Genomic DNA, 14,882 nt, shown 5'->3' with positions numbered 1-14,882 from the left:
CAGGTAGAAAATGGAGCCAGGATCTAAAACTGGTGTGTGTCAAGATGCATAACTCAGTCCCCCTTTCCACCACACTCTACATGGAGTTCATCTAAAGCCAGAAAAAAATAGGTTCTCTCAGCTCTGCTCCAGCATTTGCTCTGTGACATTTGTGCTCCTGAGCCTTAATTTTCCTGCATAGAGAAAAGGATTTTAATCAGATGCTTCCCTGACTGGTTTCTTTAGGCTGGTAGCTCTTTAGGACCAAAGTTGGTTCTTACTTTGGAATACAGAAAATACTTTTGTTTTGGATCTATTCCTGATAAAGGCTTCTAGGTGCTTACTGGAACTTACTAACATTTGGTCAAGGAAAAATGTTGGGTAATTTTTCTCACTCCCTACTGGTTGACTGCTAGTCCAACACAAGACACTTGCCAAAAAGAATACGAGGAAAATCATAGAATTTTAGAATCTAGGCAAACACTCCCCCAGGTTTGACTTCCCCTTTGTCACCTGTGCAAACTAAAATCCTCAGTCAGGTCTAGGTCATGTTGTGCTGATGAGTGCCATGTTGTACAAGAAAGCTTCATCAGCACATTCAATCAAGATGTAATTGCAGCACCCATTAAATTGCAGATAGCTCCTGCACTCTGCTTTCAAGATGGTAATGATACCTCTTGTTTTGCTTTTCTGCTCTCATTTTGGTAATGAATTAAGGCTTGTGGAAGCATTCTACTTCACAGACAGATGATGAGGCAGGACAGAGACTCTGTAGTGCAAGGAGGCACCAAAGGTTTAAGAGAAATGTGCATAATTTGGGGCTTTTTAGAGGTTCCAATTATGAAAAAGGATTATAAGTCAAATTTATTCCCTAAGAGAAACATCCTTCACTTACTTGTTTATGGATCAGTTACAGAAAACCCATCATGCCAACTTGAAATATTCTGAGAACAGGAAATAAGTAGGACAGGTCAAGAGATTAAAGGAATGAGAAAAACCTAGAGACAGTGAGTAACCCCACTGTTCATTCTTATCAGCAACTTGAAAGATCTCTGCTTGTTAATTTGTGATCTGTCTTGTTAAACTCTGAGCACGTAGCTCAATGACACTGTGTCCTAATTATGAGTCTTCCCAAAGTTGTTAGACCTGGATGGTGCTTGTCAGTGTTTCTGAAAGTAGAAGGAATGTTTGTAAAGGAAACAGAGCTGTTCTTGGTTTGTTTCTTTTTCAGCTGCAAGGGAGAAGGTGCAATTTTAATTGTCTTCTTATCATGATTTGGTCAGGGATAGAGAAAAGATTCAAATGCCATTTGCACATGTCATTTTTGTACAGTAAAATGCCAGGATCAGCAGATTAGTATCTACCCTGACCCTGACACACATTTTCCAGTTACTGGGGCACAACCTTCCCTTTCTTTGTCCTGCAGTGAGAAGATTGTTAAATTTGAGGAAACTATCTTGGGCAGTAATTCCAGTCAACAGATTACTTCCTTGAGGAAAATTAGAGCCTGAAAATAAGAGCAGGCTACAAAATGGAAATTGTTCTGTCGTTTTTCTATGTTCCGGTATGTCTCCTCAGACTTCTTTATTTTTTTTAATCATTATATTTTTCATCCAAATATTTAAAGAGACTGGAGTTTTGGAGTGGCATATAGTAAAACAGAATAGATGGGTACTACTGTCTATCTAAAATGCACTTAGCATTTCCATAGCAAGGTGCTGTTAATTTTGTGTTCACACTGTCTTTGGCTCAGAGAATTAGCAGTTACAGCTGTGTGCAGGAAATACTGGAGAACAACATAGTGGCAACAAGAGTACAACACTGATAAGCTGTGCCTGATTGTACAAATTCAGCCTGTTTCACCATCCCTAACAAATAAAGAAATAAGTTTAGAAATTAGTTAGAAATCCTAACTGTAATGCTCAAATTAATTGGTATTATAATATAATATATATTAATCAAAAACCATATATGCAGTTAAACTATTTGACAGCTTCTGGCCCAAGCTGTGAAAATTTCATGCTGATGCTCCCTCACAATCCACTGAACACTTTAAACATGGGCAGTAACAAGTAAAAAGTGGTTTTGCCATGACAGCCTAAAATACCCCACTTCTGCAATGCAGGCATCAGTGCTTGGAGCAAAGGGGACATCTCAGTCTCATCACCCATGGGGCCAATGGTCCTTCCTTCAAGACAAGCAAATATAGATCAGACTGGGATTTAGTGGCTTTCAGCTTGTAGGTTTCAGGGCTTTTGGTAATAGAAACGTTTAGAGAGCAAATCTAGCTAAAAAATCTGTTCATATGAGAGCTCAAATGGGAGTCCTTGCTGGGGGGTTCCACTACCTCAGGGTGATGGAATAGGTCTGGTGCTGAGCCTCTGTCCTGCCAGAAACCTCCTGGTGGCAGAGGAGAAGGGCTCACACAGACATCAGCACAGCGCTGAGGAATGCAGGAAGCTTTGTTCACAGCACTCAGCAGATGGGCACATTCTGTCAGCCCCCACCCCACCCAAAAAGGCTGTGGCTTGTAGCTCAAGTCAGGAGATTGCTCAGCATTTTCTGTAAAAGAATAAATATTTTCAACTGTAAAAACAATGGGGTCAAACTTCTTACTGACAATATGGTGATCACTGTGATTTCTGCAAGCTGACAAATTACACCAAGCCTTTGAAACTGGTAATTAACCATTTATTACTGGAACAGGGGAACAAAGAGGAAGACCAAATTGAATCTTAATTAGGTTCATTGTCTCAGCATTAAACACAATTACAACTGCTTTCCTGGACACCTTCAATTTTCACCATCATTAAATAGACACATATTTCAACTACTTATTGACTACAGCCTAAAATGAGACCTTAAGGAAAAGAGTTCTCCAGAGCCAAGATTGTGTTTCCCTAGAGAGCAAATTCACCCATCTAGGCTGAGGCAGCCACACAGTCCCAAGCCAAAGCTGTAACAAATGGAGGCAATTAGTCCCTTCTCCATTTGGAATTCTTCCTTGTTGGGGTTGCTCAGCTCTCCCCTTTCCCACACACTGTGATTTGATCATGAAATATACTTCCAATGTCTTTTCCATAATGTGGATTGTGCTACATCAGTGTCACATGGGAGTGATAAATCTAGGATGTACAAGGATCACAGTCTTTCTCTAAAAGTTTAAGAGATTTAAAAGATTATGATGACTCCCTGTGACATCAGTGGCAGGGCAACATCATGACCTTCCCCACTTCAGGCCCACATGTGCCATGCCCGTGGATCAGATGTCAAATCACAAGCTCCAGAGAGCCAGAGCTGATGCAGAGCTGCATGGATGAATGCTGGTGAGCCACAGCTGGGCAGTGAGGGTGTGAGCCTCCTGCCTGGTGTCTGAGACTACACATCTGAGAAATACTGAAGAGTAGAGCCAGTTCCTGCCATAATCCTCTGCAGTCACTAGAATAATAATCTTTGATGTAATATGTAAAATAATATTATTTTCATTTATGTACATCTTACTTTGGCAAAACAGTCACAAACTTAATGAAAGAGCATATGTGTCCATTCCTGTATCTGCTTAACTTTGAACATGAGATTTAAATGCATTTAAGGTTCTAGAGCATATGCTTAAAATTAAATATGTGCTAAAATATTTTGCTAAAGCCATAAAACAACCTAAAATTAACACATACAGAAAATGTAAGTGCAGTGGAGCAAATAATAACAATAACAGGAAAAAAATCCATTCATTATTACCACGTTGAAACGTATTGCGATAGCTGTAACACAGAACCCAGGGGTCTTCATGGCATCCTACAGCAGAACATGACCTGGGAAGAACCTGTTGTGCTCATGCCCTTTCACTTTTTGGAGAACAGAGTTGTTCTTACAAAGCTAAGCCAGAATACAGGGACCTCGATTCTAGCCTTGACTTTGATGCTGCTCCACAGGAAAACTTGGGTAAGATCCTTGTTGAGTCCTGCATCAGTTTGCACATCTGTAAAATACTGAACACCTTTACAAAGCCCTTTTGATATATATAAGTTCAATAATGAGCATGGCTGATCACCTCTCCATTTTTCTACTGTGCAGAGGACATCAATGGAGAGACAGCTAAATTTGTCCCATGACCAAAATAACTGCATTAATGAAGAGGCTGATTGTATGAAGCTAATTGCCACCAAAAAGTCACAAGGCAGGTCTTGACTCCAGCACAACGACACCCTTGTGCAGGTCTACTGCTTTCAAACAGCCCACTGGCAGACAGTTCTTACATGATGCTCCATGTTCATGCACGTCACCCCATGACAGCCCTTCCATTTCCATGGACCCTCAGTCCCCAAACTCTTTTCTCAATAAATCAGTGCTGAAGTTATTTTTTCATCTATTTTGAAACGGAGGTCTAATAAACTTTAATTGTTTTTGTCTTCCCCTTAAATTCATCAGCAGTAGACTCTAGAGGGTGGAAATACAGGCCCCAGGTGCCTCACACAGACTATTTGTCTGCATAGAAGATTAATTCAAGTCAGATGCTCATTTCCCCAGCAGCTTGTGCTGAGATCCAAGACTGCAGGTTAAGCCCACCAGTATGTACTTCCAGGAGACAGTTTACGCTCACATTGCCTTTTTGATAGGAAGCCTGACAATTTCACAGATTCTTCCACTTGCATCTGTCTCATCCTCTTTTTCCTTATTACCCCCTGCAGAGAAGTAAATGAATTTGAGGCACTGAGGGTCTTCACCGGTCAAATGCACTTAAACTGCTGGAGCCTGCTCAGCAGTTGACAAGTTTGCATTGCTACAAACTTGACTTGTGACACCTGCCCAGCAGGAGAGCCATTGGTCTTCAGCAGCAAAATTGACCTTGGAAAGTCCAGGCTGGCCTCCTACTGTGTGAAATACAGCAGAGATGCTGTAGGGGATCCTGCCACGCAAGTAAACAAAGGGCAGGTTCAATTCTCTGTGTGTGATTTCTGCAACACCCAGCTGAAAGAGCCTTGCTAAGCTTGGAGTGCAGTTCCTGAACAATCCATCAGGGAAAACAGAGGGATTCCCCCCCCCATATGAGTGCAAATCAACTGATGATAAAAACGTTATTTATGATTATGAAAAAGTACAAAACGTTTTGGAAAAGCAGCACTTTGGGGTCAAACATCAGTCCAGTCCCATTCTATTCTATATTAATGACCTGGCTGAAGGAGTAGTTGTGCTACTTATTGAATTTGCAGTGATATTGGGCTGGAAGGGGCTGCCAGCACTCTGGAGGAATGGATCACTGTCAAAATTCTTATGCAATTAGTGGAGAAATAGAGGCAGAAAAATAACTCAAAGACAATGAAAAAACCTGGGCTTCTGTTGGAGCAGTCACAACTGGATCTTCAAGTTAGGTTGGATTACAAAGCTAAATTCAATAATGTCATACATTAAAAAAAATAAACCTTATTCTGAGATAAATACATAAGGGGAAGGTCACAGGAAAGACAGAAAATGGAAGAGTAATTTCTTCTTTCTGGTATGAAAGCAAAGAATGGTGCATCATGCCCAGTCTAGAACATCTTTAAAAGAAAACAAAATGTGAACTGAGTGAAGAAAGGGGAGGTAAGAACATAAGAGCAATCATTGGACTTGAAAATATGAGCTAGGAGGAAAATCTGAGTGAGTTTTCTCAGTCAAGTGGGACACACAACAATCTTCAAATAAATCAAAGTTGTGTAGAAAACAGAAGATTGTTGGCTTCAATTGTGACAAGCATGATTTCTAGGCTCAATTCAATAATAAACATAGCTGTTTGCCGTCATTTCAAATGATTTGAGGCATGTGATACACTTCTAGGAGGCTGCAAACTTGATACAGGTACTACAGCAGACCAAGCCTTTCTGGAGAGATAGCTGGGGATGGGCTGGCAAGATGAGCAGCCTTTGAGCACAGTGCCAATTGCCTGGCTTCCCAAAGCCTCTGCCAGCCAGAGGCACCATCCCTAAATTAGTTGGTGTTCTTCCTCTCTCGTACCTACAGGTAAGCAGGCTTTATGGGAAACAAGAAAAGCCTGTGCCCTGAAGCCTGCTGTTGGATCACAAGGCGTGGCACCCAACCATGGACTCTGGAATGCTCAGAGCATCTTCAGCCCCCAAACTGTTGCTGTTGCAGGTGATTGACAGGGATGAAATGCCTTCAGCAGCTCTTTTTCAGTAATAGGCATTAACACGGATGCAAGTGTGTAAGATATGACTCTGCAGTGCAAGAATTTCCCCCCCAGCTGACACAAAATGGTTTGGGTTGGAAGGGAACTTACAGATCATCTCATTCCAGCCCCCTTGACATGGGCAGGGACACCTTCCACTCGACCTGGCTTTGAACACTGCCAGGGATGGTGACTAAGCCCAGCTGTGAGGAGGGGCTGCAGTGCCATGTGGTCTGCTGTGAGGGGAACATTACAAATGTGTTCCTTACACATTGGATGGCTGCAGCTCGAGGATGGGAAATTAATATATAGAAAAAGAGAACTGGATACAAGAGTTAAGGATAGTTTCTGTACACAGGGAGCATGAACAGGGCATGCCAACCTACCCTAAAATTTCCTTTTCCTGTTCCAACATTTCTTTAGTATTTTGTGTTAACTCTCTTTCTTCCTCCTTCAATCTGTACTACAAGAGGAACAAGGTAATTTGAGTACAGCTTTAAAAGAATATTTGCCTTGAACTGGAAAAAAAAGGGAAAATTCACTCTGCTTGTAGAGGAAGAAGGAGAAGTGCTCCACTTTAAGTGGCCTTAGTTCAAAACTAAGCTTCTGCTGTTATAGGACTACATTTCTTTCTCTTCATTCTCATAATTCAAAACTTTGGTGAGGAAAGGAAAAAAGAAGGCATTTATTTGAATGTTAGAGGCATGCCAACACCTCTGAATTTACACAGGTTTCTGTGGTCTGTGAAGCTCTCAAGAGCTAATTTGTAAAAGCCCATTACAAGTGTCTGCCAAGCAGTGATGGCTGGGGAGGGTGTTGGTGGCTCAACAGGTGAGGCAGCCTCACCAGGAATCACTAAGGAGGGCTGGGAAGGTGTCGTGCAGAGACGGTCCAACATACGGTTACAAACAGTTACTGGTGGTTAAAAAAACTGTTAAAAACCCAACCTTGCTTATGCCTCTCAACACAGCAATACATTTCCTTTAAAAACAAGAATAAGCTGTCTCATTTCCTTCTCACTGCCAGGAGCCCCATGCTGTGTGTGGTTCCTGGAGCTGGCTTTGGCCCCGCAAAACACCCTGCTTGCTGAACAATGCTGCCTCCTCTTGTGGGGATGCCTTCAGTCTCATGTGGATGGAAAGCCCTGAGGGAAGAAAGGGGTTGAAACAGAGGCAGAAATTCAATGCTGTGCAGCCCCTCAGAGGCTGCCCGTGGGCAACAATAAGCCTTGTGATGGACCCTGCAAAGAGCTTCACTTGTTGCAGAAACAGCAAACATTTCTCAATGAGCAAAGCTCACAAAATATCAGAATAAAAGGCCCTTCCATCAGGTTGCAAAGTCAGCATGTCCAGCACTGTTCGTGCAAAAAGGTGGCTTAATTTTTCCTGTTTCTTGACTATCCAATTGGTGCATAAAACCCTCCAGCAATTCTCTTTCTAAGGTATTATTTAGTAACTCTGGCATGAAATGCTGAGAGGAAAAGTGCCTAGATTAGCTGAAGTAGCATCTGAGACTGAAAAGGCATCTAGATCTTCTGTATATTTAATGTTTCAATCAGAAATACAGTCTCCATGCTTCAATTTAAAGACAGAGAATCTCTAATCTTCGCAATGTGGCCTGGAGTTCACAGCACAAAAAAGAAAAAAAAAAAAAAAGAGAGTTGGGAAGACTATCATAACCACTTAATTAGCTGCTACATCAGCCACTGTAGCAGAGTGGGATTTATTTGTGAGATAAATGGGTTTTCAGGTTTCTGTCTTACAGTTTTATGATTCTCATCATGAGATAAAACAAGTAAAATAACTCAGAGTAAAATATCAAATAGGTTTTACACAATGGGTGGTTCCCCCTCCTCTTACCATTTTCACTTGTCTCTACCCACTCTCCTATTTAGTGGAAGCTCAGCACTTTTCAAAACTTTTCAACTCTGTTATCAAGACTAAAAATTCACCACTGAAATATTTGTGTAACAAGTTCTCATGTTCCTGGCATGAGTGGTAGGTCTCAGAGTATACTGAAGAAATATTTGTGCCTCATGAACTGGCTTCTTTTACACTGTAAGAAATACAAGAAGAAGAAAGAAGAAAGCTGGAATGGAGCCCACAGCACCTGAATTTTCCACCCGTCATTGTTACAAGGTAGCAAGAGATGGGTGTGCTGTGATTGCCCCAGAGACAGATTCCAAGCCATGGCCACCCCCTGCACTTTGCATGTCTGAGCTGACACCTGATGCTGCAGCCCTTCATCCATCACAGCCAGAGCCAGAGCAAGGCTGTGATCCAGGTGCACTTCCCACCTGATTAGTCTCATGTGAGATGTCACCTGCTACCCCCATGGTGTGAATGTCATCCTTTAAAGGCAAGTATGGAAAGGCCAGCCTGTCCTGTAAATTATCCTGCAGCCTTTCTGCCTCCCTGAATATTTTGGTTACTGTACTGTATTTTTCTCTGCATGCTGCAACTGCTCTGCTCTCCTTAGATGCTGCAGCTGCATCGATAAGTCCTGCAATCTTTCTGAGCTGAGTTCATTTCTGCATGCAATGACCTTGAAAAGCAGCAAGGCAGTCATGTTGCAGTAAAATGTTATGTGCCCACCCACTTAGAAAATGAAGGAGTCCAACTGCCTTGTGAAGGCAGCCTTGATGCAGATTCAGCAGGAAGAGATGGCCTCACTTTTCAAATATTTCCAGTGTCTGGATATAAACTTACGATAAACCAAGAATAGCAGTATACAGACCTATATAATGATTATGTGATTGGAGGGTTTGAAGCAAGTGAAAGAATCACATGGAGCAATAACTTTTCAGTGTAATGTAGAACGTCAGTATTTAGCTTTGGTAACTAAATGGGTCAAATCAATGACTTGGCTTTATCTTTAAACTAAAAGCTGTCTTTCAAGTCCATTTCCTAACCTTGTATTTAAAGAGTAAATACACAAGTTGCTTTCCTTTTTTCTTCCCTTTTTCTGTTTTAACTCAGAACATCTGTAATGCTTTTTTGTGGTGTTAGGATGGGTGTTTTCCCAGTCTCACCATGTTTCTAAATAACCCAGTGTGCTGAAGAACAGTTGACATAGCAAATTGAACAACAATGAACCAAAAGTCTACTTCATCCCATGTCTTGCTCCTTACCTCAGATCAAAAGCAGATCTCTACAGAAGAGGATATGTATCAATACTCCAAGAACTCCATCCTCCAGTGTGCAGCTGGAGGGTTTCAAATGCTTTGTATTGAATAATTTGCAGTGGAGACAGGTGTCATTATCTGCATTTTCTTTTCATTGGAAATGCTTTCTATCTGTCCTTTGTACAAACCACATTTTTCTTCATTTATTCTTTGTTGTAATCTTCACTTGAACAGGAAAAAAAAAGTTTCCTAAAGAATTTTTTGCGCAGAGCTAACAAAAAATTGGAAAATCTCAAATGAGATTTCAGAGATCTGATGAATATTTTCTTCAGTCACAGACTTGAGGGTCTGTTATACATTTCATCAGCACAAACTCCTATACCTTTCATACTCTTGGTACTCCAGACTGAGCAATAAAGCTATAAACATCTTCTCTACCTTCTAATTTGTAGCTGATGTTAGTCCAAAACACCTGGTCTGTTGTCCTGACTTTATAGTCTTTATTTCTATCAACACTCTCATCATTTTCTAAGCCTATCTTTTCAAAATGCCCAAGAAATTACTTGCTGGCAAGACATGGTTAAGTAGAGGACAGTGCTGGTAATTTAGGAAATCTATGTTTCTCAGTGTAGCAGCTAAGTTTGGACCTCAAATAATTAAGAAATGACAGAACCCTCTGAAATGCACAGAGTTCTTCAAGCTCCCTCCCATCAGCTTGTTCTCAGCTGGAAGTAAGCCTGTTTCTAGCAGAAATCTCATTTATTACATGATTTTTTAAATTTCAGATTTGTAAGACTGCATTTGTGACAGATCCCTGACTGCACAGGGAAAAGCAGCAGTTAAAGAATCACTTTGTTCCGCTCTGGACTCTGGGGTGAATTTTGGAGCAGGCTGGGGTAGATGAACAACTTTGATGAACACGAGGATGCTGTAAGCCCGTGTCGGCAGGTATGAGCACAGGAAGAAAATGACAGCCATTAATACAGCACTGGCTGTTAAACTCCAAATGAGCCTGAATGCAGTTCTTTGAAATGAATCTATTTCCTTTTTCCCCAAAGTGTAAAAGGTCCCTGTGCCTAAAGAAAAGGAAGGACACTGTGACTGTCAGAAGACGGCTGTAGGGAAGGCTTTTGCCTCATCTTCCCTTTCCTTTAATCAAGCCGTTTTTATTGAGAGGTCAGGAAAGGCTAGTGATACAGCTTCTTCACTGCAGGGAGACAGCAGGGCAACACAGCTCTGATGGAAGAAAGGCACACTGTGTTGTCTGAAAGAATTTTTTGCCTTATCATTGTTTGTAATTTAGAAAAGGCCAAAGCATTTCAGTGGCTTTTTTTGCACAGTGAGTTTCTGTATTCCACTTCAAAGTAAACTGGCTTTTCCAAATTTCTCTTAATAAAAATTTTCAAAGTCGGTCCAAGAAAGAAACTCAAATACTGAAATATCTTTCAGAATAATATGTTAATATGTTTTGGGTTTTTGGTGGTTTGTTTCTTTTTTTTCTGGAAGAGATTTGGTTTTAAATCCTGTTAGAATTGAAATAGAGTCTCATGTATGTTTTGGGAGATGGAAAGCAATGTTTCTCCTGGGTACCAGTACAGAAACTTACACAGCTCCAAAATAATGCTATTTGGTCTCTTTCCCCAGAAACTTTTGAAAGGACAGTTGTAACTCTGAACGTGTGTTCACATGAGCATGAGCAGAAGGGGACATTTTTTGGAAGGGATTTTATCTCTTCAGTGTCTTCCATGCCTGCCTGGGAATCACACAGCCACACACAAAATGCTGTAGTGATGCCTGGTGGTGTTTAGGACAAGCTACAAGAATTGTATTGTCATTGGACCACAAATGACTGGTGGATGTTGTGCACACAAATGAAAGTTGGGACTTGGATTATTTAAAAGGCCCCTCACAACTGAGGTGTCTGACTTCATAACTCTGCGCGTGGATCTCCTTTTCTTTTTCCTTCCTCTGCAGGTGTGCCTGACAAAAATGAACATAAAAATAAATTCCCAAGAGACAAGAATACAGCATCCTCTCCATATCTGCTAAAGATGAGCATATGGTTTTATTCTGCACCTTGAAACCTGCTTCACACTCTTAGTCTGCCTCCATAGACCCTAACCCACTTTCTGAAGGTCTCCATAAACTTCAATTTGTTTCTTTATTGCTGAAGAAGTAGTGAAGTTGCAAAAAAAAAAAAAAAAGCCATAGATTTCAAGGTGAGGCAAGCACAGCTGTGGTTCACTTAGAGCCAGATGTTGCTGAGATGAAGGGTGGTGCCTGTGGGCGCTTCGCTGTGCGGTTGTCGCCTTGCTCCCTCTGCATCCCGCGTTTATCGCTCCTCCTGTCAGCAGCTTTGTGTGTCACTGCAAAGCTCCGTCCTCCCCCAACCCCTGCACATTTTATTTGCTGTTGTCAGCACCACATTTCCAAAGTGCAATCTTTAGGAAGGGGCCTTTCTCCACACATATATATTTTTCTACTGTTTCTGAAAACACAGAGGTGTTCCCCACAGCCAGTTTGAAATTCTTTTCTCACATACAACAGAGGTGAGGAAGTACTCTTTTTTTCTTGGCTTTGCCATAAATCAGTGGAAGTAGTTATTGCTGCCTGACAGGGCAATTGAATGAAGATGTTTTTCAGAGGTGGCACTATAAGGGACACTGACCATTGATACAAACTACTCCTTAATAACTTTCTCTGGGTTCCCTTATCAAAACTGTACCAAACAGCAAAGATCTCACATTACGACCAAAAATCAGCAAGGGGAATAATATTCTATTTCAATTCTCCTGGTAACCACAACTAAAGAGAGAAGTGTGATAGACTATTGAGGTTAGGGATCTAAGTGGTTTTTAAGACAGGACTTGTGGTATTAAGCTAGTTCAGATACAAAATTAAAGAGCAGTCATACTGAAAATCATTCTTATGCTGAAGGACTGCAGAAATTAGCAGACACACTTAGACCTGTAAATAACTTGCTGGCAAACTGCTGTGAAGGTGGCTTTCTTAGAGGGGCATGATAGGCTTTGTTATAATAAAGATAACTAAAAAGGCTATGGTATGATGACGTGGGATGCGATGAACAAAATGAGGCTTCATGTGTTGATACTTTTTGGTTTACCTACAAGGAATGATTATAGCCTATTTCATGTAGGAAAGCAGGGCTTATGACTCCTACTATCAGCCTGAAGGTTCAGACTGGGTGTCACCCCAACAATAAATTCTGAAAACATCACTTGTCTTCAGCCAAATTTGACCGAGGAGCAGAGCTCTCAAATGCACACCTTTCATATTCCATGAAAACCTGCACCATCAAAACAGAAGAATCTGTGTTCTTCACCTATGAATATTCAGCAGGATGAACATGTCCTTTCCTAATCAGCAGCAAGCTCAGGCACAAATCACAAAGCTGTGCAAATAAGGTTTCATTCATTGTGCTGCTCTCAGCAGTATTTGTTTGTCTAAACAAGCACATGTGATGAGACATTCTGTAGGAGTCTTGGGGGCTGGGTGACATTCATGAGCAATCAGCTTCTCAATGAAGCTGGAATGTTTGGGCTTATGATTAAGGTGGACAATCAGGGAACAGAAAGTGAAATTTCATCAACATGTCAGCGTGCGTGCTCATGGGGCAAGACAGGCACTTCATTTTCACCTCTATATTCTGTCTCTGTATCCAAAAAATGGACACAGTCATTCAAGCAGAAAGAAGAATTTGCAATAAATGATGTATTTGACTTTGTTCCCTCTGACTTACAAAAAGGGAGGCCACAGTTTTCACTTCTGAATTGGTTTAGTGTGTATCCTCCAGGACACCTCCTTTGGTCACCCTGTCACCTTCAAACAGTTCCTACAAGAGGGAGAGAAATTAACAAAATGTTTCATCCAGAATGATTTGAGGAATTAAAGTCGAGTTTGTCTATCTAGTATAATGCCCATGCTCAACCACTGACACTCCATAGACAGAAGGAGGTTACTCTGAACCCCAAAGTACCTGGTTCAAACAGGAGGTTCCATTTGTGTCTCCAATAAACCTGTTTAGAGATTATTTCACACATTGCCATAAGCAACTTAATTAAATTTCAGTTAATAATCAAAAATAGTCAGATGGATATGCCAATAATTATTTAATCAATTCCACATTAATATTACATGCTGATTAAATGCCTAACACCATCTCTTGATTTACCATGTTAGCAAGCAATAAGTGTATAATCAGGTTAGTTATGAAACTTCAGGCCCATCTAGCATTCTGGACAGGCAGTCTTTCTTTCTCTTTACCAAATCAACTCTGGGATCAAACTAGCCAGTGATATAATGACACATCATCAATGTAATTATGCTGAAACAGAAAATTGCCTTTTGATCTTACATTCAGCTATATAAGATATATTTTGAAATTTAAAGGATACATCTTCATTTATGCTTTTCATTTGTCGATTATTTTTTTATCTGCTTCTGCAGCGTATTAGACAATAAGGATTCTCTAAAGTTTAGACTGGAAATAAACATGAGATTGAAGAAAATCACCTGTAACAAAGGAGCCTGATATACTCTGTTAACTGATCCTTTGGCCAGCCTGGCTCCCTCTGTTTCTGTTGAGCAGCTGAAGGTGCAAAAACTTGGTTGCTTCATGCCTTGACTTTCAGCACTACAGCCCCACTTTGTCAACCAATGCCACAGCTGTGTTGATTTCTGCTGAATTCCTGGAAAAGTTTCCTCTGTAAGCAGCAGGGTCTATCTGCCAGTGCAAAGGAGGTATGGCATAAGAAAACACCTCCACAAATCAGGCTGTTCCCAGTGCACCAGGCAGCACAAATGCTGGCTGCTCCAGAGCAGGGAGGAAATCTAAATTTTAATGGTAATGAAGGTGGGCAGAGAAGAATAAATACTGTCAGAGCCTGCTAATTATGAAAAGAGATGGATGGCTGCTGTAAATCAGTGTGCTGTGGGGAGAGAGTCTTGAGACAGATTAAGTTATTATTCATACTGGGGCTGTTCAAATAAATCAATGGAAATTCCATCAGCAGCAGGTTCCATTTTTGTTTCGCTTCTTGATTTATGGGTTATGCCTTTGGTCTTTTTATCAGAATCTCCTTCTGCTTTATTCCTAACAGGTATGTATAATCTAATCTGAAGCCACCAGATATTTTCTTGTGCAAAAAGATTTTCATAAACAGCCTAGTAACAGGAGAATTCACAGGGCAAGGTGCTTCTTATGTTTCAAATCCTTCAAAGTTTCAAATCCTGCTCTTTACTTACGTTCCTCACCAGAAAAAAACAAGGATTAAAATAGTAATTTATTCCATGTTGTTTTGCCTAGTCTTCCAATGAAACAGTATCAATGTAGTCACTACATTGGCTGTACTACTTGACCCTTCCACAGCAGATCATTTACATTTTTTCACCGGTTTCAAGCAAATTTAGGGAAAGATAAAGAACCCAGGGACACTGAGTTCCCAGTGGGATGAAAATAGGTAGTTGGGCAGAAGATCCCACATGTCCTTATGAGGAAAGTATAGTGTCTCCAGCACTATACTGACGAGTGTGAAATCTAAGTAGAAAACAACCAAGGAGCCAGCTCCTGAGCTCTGACATTTATATGTCTACCTC

This window comes from Vidua macroura, chromosome 7, assembly GCF_024509145.1.
Source record: "Vidua macroura isolate BioBank_ID:100142 chromosome 7, ASM2450914v1, whole genome shotgun sequence".
In the NCBI taxonomy this organism is placed as follows: domain Eukaryota; kingdom Metazoa; phylum Chordata; class Aves; order Passeriformes; family Viduidae; genus Vidua; species Vidua macroura.
Note: the sequence above shows the minus strand (reverse complement) of the source record.